We start from the raw sequence: 8,731 nt of genomic DNA, 5'->3' as shown, positions 1-8,731 counted from the left end.
GTTTTAGTAAAAAAATTATAATTCAATATTTGTGAATTGTCATTTTCATTTGATAATAAGTACAGAATTTAATTAAAAGAAGAAAATTGTGATTGATAAAATTTAGCGATTAAGACTTGGTTGTTACGCACACAGTTACCAGCAGCTACGTTTGTATGTCTGAAATGTTTTTTACTTAACGCTGCTCGACAACATTTTGAGAATTATGTCGTACTGCTTTAGGAAACTGACCTCCGGGAACTTGCAACTATGAAGAAAACCTAAGGAACCCAGTGCGTAATGCCACCTTTTTAGATGAAAATTTCAATTTCATCAAACGACAGGATGTGGAGTAAACATTAAATAAAATTTGAAACCACAAACGTTCACTTATAAACGTGTGGGAGTTACAAAAAGGGGTGCTATTAGTTGCCAATTAGATAATAAAGAATTACACACTGTAGCGATGATAACGGCAGGGCATCTCCATTTCGGATTGGGAAATGATAATCGCGTTCGAAAGAGCTCCTAGTTTCCCTGTACACCTCAGAGCTCGATACAGTACCAAGTTCTGTTCCAACAATCACACATTTTTCTCATGTTGCGCGAGAGCAGATGATCGTGAAAAACTAAAAAATTGCCATAGCACTAAGCTATAGGTGTGCTGGAAATCCGAGTTTCATAATACACAGATGGGAATGGTAGTGAATCCTACAACTATTCAAACTCATGTTGCATCTGAATTATTTTACAATAAGAGTTCTCATACGATATTTGTTGATGCCGCATATAAAAATTTACTGTGATATTTGATGTAAAGCTAATAGATAAAGGCAAAAGTGCTATCCGTCAAACACATTATTCGACTCTGGACCCGATGCAATGTTTTATTTGCTTATTAGAAATTATAATATTTTAGCAAGTCAGATGCAAATGAGTATTTGGATCCCTGTTCACGTATTAGATTAACATTAAAAAGTTAATAGTTTTTAATCTGCTTTAAACCATGGGGATAATATTCAGATGAAACAAGGAGGGACAATTATTGAGTGTCGAAAGCCTACCAAACGAAATTAATCATATTAAACTGACTATAACGCTGTCCCGAGAATAAACAACAGTGGGAAGACTTGTTGTGGAAATAGTACTAACAGACGTCAGCAGATTACAGGACCGGAAAAAGCTCGAGAATTAGTGTGAATCGCGCATATAATTATTTATTTATCAAAAACAGCCAATTCTTTAAAGTATATATATATATAACACCAAAATACACACACACAGCACAAAAAAATATATATCACACAAAAAAACACACACACACACACACACACACACACACACACACACACACACACAAATGCATACACGAACAGACCACAGATACTTCAATAGTTACACTCATAAGTTTGGCAATAACATTCGATCTTTGGCAAAAACATTTGACAGTCGGCAACAGAAACCAAAACATTGCTTTAAAACAAGCGTTCAGTACATAGAGTTGTGGAATGGGGAAAAAAACCGCAAATTGGCATTCATAAGAAGAAGAACGACACCAAAAATGCAACAGGAGCGTAATAGGTAGGAAATTGTCCACACAACCTGTAAGTACAGTTCAAAACATTACTACTTAATAGGAGATACCAACCACCAGAACTGTTTATAACCTATAGGCACAATGACAAAAATGTAAATAAAATAGCTAACATATGTACATATTCCAGGCCACTGATGATGCCTTGCAGAAAATAAAGGCGAAACGCGTATGGCACTAAAATTGTGTATTATTCAGTTGCTGTCAGACGGTCCATAAGTAAAAATTATTAATATACCGCAATCTAACTCCCACTTACAAACCAGTTTCAAAATTCCAATTATTTCACAAATGAGTTAATGTATTAAATGTTTGATGTTAAGCATGTAAGCGAGATTAAAGTTTCAGCAGAATTTCAAATCTCTTCTAAAATTTGTTGGAGGTCGCCAAGTGCTCCACTTATGAAACGTAAAATGAATACAATGAATATAATTGGGTAATTTGCACTCCGTTTTATCGAAAACCATGTTTTCCCACACCTCATTGTTTCTGATGTCATATCGCCTGAACTAAGAGTCGTCCAACGCCATAAGGTTGCAGGTACACACACTGTTATATATGCATACTGTCTGCAAACTGTGCTGTGAATAGAGTCGCAGTAAAGAGATAACAGCGAAAATATAGTGAGCAATAACTTTTTTGCTTTCATCATTTTGAGGGAGTGTGAGCGAGAAAAAGTTCTCGTAAGGATTTGAAATTATGTGTAAAATTTGTTGTAAGTCGCTATGTGCTCTCATTCTAAATTAATGGACAATTAAAGTCCACGTATTTATCCGTCAGTTACGATCCCTCAAGAAAAATATACAGTTTGTAACTGTAATATTTGTCTTATTGTGGTAATCTTATAACATAAGAGGATTAGTCTTAATGTGTAGGTTACGGGAGCATTTTAAATTTTTAAATGCTGTCAATAATTACGCAAAATAATGAAAATAAAATTTTTGTTGCCTCTGGAAACTATTAGACTGGCAAACTGCAAATGGAACCGGGTCCTGGGATTGTCGATTAGTAATTTGGATCAATGACTCTGTGTACGTATGACCTGTCTCTGTAAGCGGCTGTAGGGAGTCTTTCACGGCTATTTTTATGAACAAGATCCGTGGTATATTAATAACGGTATGCTGCGTCACGCAGATAGTACTAAAAGATGTCGCTACAACGTGAGGCGGTGAAAGCTCGAGCGAAGTTCGAGGTTTCTCGAGCTGTGCCATCAGCTGCTCGAACCGTTTCAGTCGCGCTCATGCACAGCACTACCTCTGGCGCCAGTCACCTGTCTGAGTCCTGCTGATCGGCGGCCGCTAATTGGTGGACGCCGGCGACGCCGGCCGACCACACGCGAAGCGGCCTCGGCTCGCGCCGTCCGTCTTCGGGCGCGCTCGCTGGCGCCGAGTCATTACGGGCCGTAAACGCGCGCGGCATCGCGTAGCGCGGCGCCTGCCACAGCCTTGTCGTTGCCTTGTTAGGCTTCGCCCGTTTTTTTGAAAAAGGATGCCCGCCCTCTGCGTCGGCTCGCTGCCCACCACGACTGGAATGTTTATTCCATCGCCCGTGGCGCCGCTGTGGTGTGGGACGCACAGCACGTCTCGCCGCCGCCCACGTAAAGCATTTGGAACTTTAGCAATAAATTTCGCTTCTCGGAATCTGTCTGTTTGTCAAACATGTAGCATCCATAATAACTGCAGACGATAGAAATGGAAACAAATGTAATTTCGGAGCACGGTTTCAAAATACAGCCTATACATTCTGGAATAATAAACGGTATCGAAGCATGAATTGCGGAAATATGAAGTGTGGTATAATAAGGTCGGACTTGGGGAGATGAGCAGTAACAAGAATCTGAGTATAACGTGATGCAAATGGTAAACAATGTTCTGAAAATGGCGCTGACTGGTTTTACTGGGAATGATCTTACTCCGAATATTAGGAAGATACAACGTACTCAGTTCTGTACATACAGTGGTACTTAACTTCAAAATTTTTAGGTTCCATTAAGATGATTTAGACTAGCGTCAGATGAATAGCTCCGTTTCCGCATTACGGTAAGGACTGCACTGTTTTCCTCGTACCTCCGATACTCTTCCTACACCCTGCACTGTTAGTGCTGCCACTTTGATGTTGAACATAGATGACCGTCACATTAATGTGATTGGATTCTATGCTTCTCACCATAGTTACCCTGGTGACGAACAAGTTCCCTCCAACGAGAGACCAGTTTGTTGATACTGTCACTGCAGAATGTCTGACTTTGGTGATGGAGCAGTAACCTCACATCTGCTTGTACCGATTAATCACTGTCAAAGTGAACACCTCGCAGGTGTTCTTTAATTTCTGGAAATAGATGAAAATCTAATGAGGCAAGTCGGAAGTGAACCCAAAGCGTCAGATTGTTGCAGCTCTCGTGTGTGGCCTGCCTTTGCCATCCTGATGAAAGGGTGCTGCAGGCGTGGAAGAACTCGGCGAATTCGAAGTTCGATGACAGCAGCATGTGTTTCACTCGCTGACATGGTGACATGCCACACTGTCATGATACACGCTATAATTCTGGACCATGTAGCGGCAGAACGCAGCAAATATGTAGACATGAAGATTAAAGATGCGGAACGTTTGTTTCATTAAAAAGGTATGAGACATTTCTGCTACGCTGCTAATGATCTTGTCTCAGATCGGACCGTAAACCCCAATTTTCTTCCCTTCATTTTCCAGAGAAGAAATGTGACGATTACAAGATCATCATTATCTAACCGCACACCAGACCGTTAGATCCGCTCTGTCTGCTTCAAGACTGCCGGTTGATTTACAAAGTTTTTTTTTTTGTATTACTGATTCTTGCATCTGATATTCAGTTTATGTGCTGTTTCCAACTTACGTGATTGTATTGTATTGTGTTACACCAGGGTCCTAGAAACGACGGAGAGGCTTCGTCCCGCCGTAGCCCTCAGTGGTTCACAACCCCACAACAGGCCACAGCAGTCCACCCACCCCACCGCCGCCCCACACCGAACTCAAGGTTGTTTACCTGATACTTATTGCGTAAATTATGTTGTGAATAATCGGTTCAGCTTGAATGTCATCATTCCTCTTGTTATTAATTAAAGAAATCCAGCAATGTCTCTAAGGAAATTCATTTCACATACTTCTATTGTCTGTTTTCGCACCCATAGAGCAACGCAGGTACAGCCATAACCTTATAGAATTTCAGTACAGTGTCTCTGTGATTTTCTTTCCCAGTGTTCTGCGTACAGTTCCAAGGAAATAGTTAATTAACACTAGAAGGACAGAGGGGTCAAACTGGAACGTTTTCGAAATTTTCACTTTTTTCTGAGCAAAAGGTAAACTGGACTGACTTGATATTTTGTGAGTTTTCGTGGATTATATGAGATATTAACCACTGTTTTTTGGAGTTTTGTAAAATATGAAGCTTACTACCTAGAAGAACGCCGGGGCCAGTTTGGCCTCTCACAGCATTTCTCTGTATTTTTAGGTTACTTCTTTCCAATACTACGTATGAAACCACATCAAATGTTGTCTCTTTGTTGTTCAAATGTCCGACAACAATGCCATTCAATCCAGCGCTGATTGTTGGTTAGTTGAAACAAAGATTTCAGTTATTGCCAGTTATGACGGTATCTGATAATCGTACTCACAATCATGAACCATGAATGTAGGAAGTGCCTAACAGATGCTGTAATAGAACGGAGAAAAATGGAAGATGAAAGCTCAGGTGAAGAATTTGAGTTTTCTGACATGATCGGGGCAATGAAAAAAGTGTAGTAGTTCCTGTGTCTGCAGATGCTGAAAGTGATTCGCGCAACGAAAGTGATAATATAATAACGGTCCGGGATGGTTACCCTCCAAATTTAGGGACAAATAAAGCTACTACATCCAGCATACTTTCTGATGTTCCAAATTCTGCAACAACAACCCGGACAAGAGTTCCTTTCAGCTGAAGTCAGTCAAAAGTTGATACTGGGTAACAAAAGCCTACTGACGAAAAAGAAACCACAAAAGATTGTGTGGAAAATTGCACCAATGGGTTATACTGCAGGCCAGTAACATTTCTGCTCTTTGTTTAGAGTTTTAGTTTTTAAAATTACAGTAAACACTAACACAATAGAAAGCTTGTATAATAAACAGTTATTATTACTAACTTACTATGCTGTTGTATAACTAAACAGGATATCATACAAGAACAGCATACTCATATAATACCAGTACATTACACGTCATAAAAACAATTTTTCCTGTTTAGTTCATCGGCTGCATTGAACCTTCATCAGTATTTGACTTCATAGCAAGGAAAAGGGAGAAACCTGTCACCTAAAATAATTTTATTACAAAGGGAATTCATCTCTTCAACGAATTCTGGCTGGACGACCCTCATTTGTCATAGTTCGCACTGTTTTGTGAGTAAGTACAACGTTTGCGATCGAGGACACTTCAGGCGTCTCTTCCGATGAACTTGTGTACAGCTACGGACTATGGTAAAGTCAAATATTACGGCACATTGTGGTACGACATGTGCTAAAGCACTTCTAGACCAATTGAAAATGGCTTGCATGCCGAAACTGATCACAGTATGGAATTAAAAATCATGTTCCCACAGTCCTCCTGAGAAATATTGCCATTATACACTGACGAGGCAAAGAAACTGGTACACGTGCCTAACATCGTGCAGGACTCCCGCGAGCTAGCAGGAGTGTCACAACACGACGTGGCATAGACAAGTCGGAAACAGTGGTGGAGGGAATAGGCACTATGAATCCTAAAAGGGCTGTCCATAAATCCGTAAGAGTGTGAGAGGGTGGAGATCTCTTCTGAACAGCACGTTGCAAGGCATCCCAGATATGCTCAATGATGTTCATGTCTGGAGAGTTTGGCGGCCAGCGGAAATGTTTCAAGTCAGAAGAGTGTTCCTGGAGCCACTCTGTAGCAATTCCGGACGTATGGAGGGTCGCATTGTCCTACTGGAATTGCCCAAGTGCGTCGCAATGCACAATGGACAATGAATGGATGCAAGAGATCAGACAGGGTCCTGAAGTACGTTTCACCTGTCATAGTCGTATCTAGAGGTATTAGGGGTTCCATATCACTCGAACTGCCGGCCGGAGTGGCCGTGCGGTTCTAGGCGCTACAGTCTGGAACCGAGCGACCGCTACGCTCGCTGGTTCGAATCCTGCCTCGGGCATGGATGTGTGTGATGTCCTTAGTTTGGTTTAATTGGTTCTAAATTCTAGGCGACTGATGACCTCAGAAGTTAAGTCGCGTAGTGCTCAGAGCCATTTGAACCATTTTTATCACTCCAACTGCACACGCCCCACACCATTACAGAGCCTCCACCAGCTTGAACAGTCTCCTGCTGACAATGCAGGGTCCATGAATTCATGAGGTTGTCTCCATAGCCGTGCACGTCCATCCACTCTACACAATTTGAAATAAGGCTCGTCCGAACAGGCAATATGTTTCCAGTCACATAAAGTCCATTGTCGGTGTTGAATCCAAGTGAGGCGTAAAGCTTTGTGTGGTGCACACGAGTGGGCCTTCGGTTCCGTAAGCCCATATCGATGATGTTCCGTTGAATGGTTCGCACGCTGATATTTGTTGAAGGTCCAGCACTGCAACTGCACTTCTGTCACATCGAACGGTTCTCCTCAGTCGTCGTTGGTCTCGTTCTTGCCATATTTTTTTGCGGCCGGAGCGTTATCAGAGATTTGATGTCTTCTGGATCCCTGATATTCACGGTTCACTCGTGAAATGATCGTACTGGAAATTCCCCACTTCATCGCTACCTAGGAGATACTGTGTCCCATCGCTCGTGCGCCGACTATAACACCACTCACTTAAATCTTGATAACCTCTTATTGCAACAGCAGTAACCGATCTAACAATTGCGCCAGGCGTTGTCTTATACGAGGGCAGTTCAATAAGTAATGCAACACATTTTTTTCTGAAACAGGGGTTGTTTTATTCAGCATTGAAATACACCAGGTTATTCCCCAATCTTTTAGCTACACAACACTATTTTTCAACGTAATCTCCATTCAATGCCACGGCCTTACGCCACCTTGAAATGAGGGCCTGTATGCCTGCACGGTACCATTCCACTGGTCGATGTCGGAGACAACGTCGTACTGCATCAATAGCTTCTTCATCATTCGCGTAGTGCCTCCCACGCATTGCGTCCTTCATTGGGCCAAACATATGGAAATCCGACGGTGCGAGATCGGGGCTGTAGGGTGCATGAGGAAGAACAGTCCACTGAAGTTTTGTGAGCGCCTCTCGGGTGCGAAGACTTGTGTGAGGTCTTGCGTTGTCATGAAGGAGAAGTTCGTTCAGATTTTTGTGCCTACGGACACGTTGAAGTCGTTTCTTCAATTTCTGAAGAGTAGCACAATACACTTCAGAATTGATCGTTTGACCATGGGGGAAGAACATCGAACAGAATAACCCCTTCAGCGTCCCAGAAGACTGTAACCATGACTTTACCGGCTGAGGGTATGGCTTTAAACTTTTTCTTGGTAGGGGAGTGGGCGTGGCGCCACTCCATTGATTGCCGTTATGTTTCAGGTTCGAAGTGATGAACCCATGTTTCATCACCTGTAACAATCTTTGACAAGAAATTGTCACCCTCAGCCACATGACGAGCAAGCAATTCCGCACAGATGGTTCTCCTTTGCTCTTTATGGTGTTCGGTTAGACAACGAGGGACCCAGCGGGAACAAACCTTTGAATATCCCAACTGGTGAACAATTGTGACAGCACTACCAACAGAGATGTCAAGTTGAGCACTGGGTTGTTTGATGGTGATCCGTCGATCATCTCGAACGAGTGTGTTCGCACGCTCCGCCATTGCAGGAGTCACAGCTGTGCACGGCCGGCCCGCACGCGGGAGATCAGACAGTCTTGCTTGACCTTGCGGCGATGATGACACACGCTTTGCCCAACGACTCACCGTGCTTTTGTCCACTGCCAGATCACCGTAGACATTCTGCAAGCGCCTATGAATATCTGAGATGCCCTGGTTTTCCGCCAAAAGAAACTCGATCACTGCCCGTTCTTTGCAACGCACATCCGTTACAGACGCCATTTTAACAGCTCCGTACAGCGCTGCCACCTGTCGGAAGTCAATGAAACTATACGAGACGAAGTGGGAATGTTTGA

This window comes from Schistocerca piceifrons, chromosome 5, assembly GCF_021461385.2.
Source record: "Schistocerca piceifrons isolate TAMUIC-IGC-003096 chromosome 5, iqSchPice1.1, whole genome shotgun sequence".
Taxonomy (NCBI): Eukaryota; Metazoa; Arthropoda; class Insecta; order Orthoptera; family Acrididae; genus Schistocerca; species Schistocerca piceifrons.
This window is presented reverse-complemented; position numbering follows the sequence as displayed.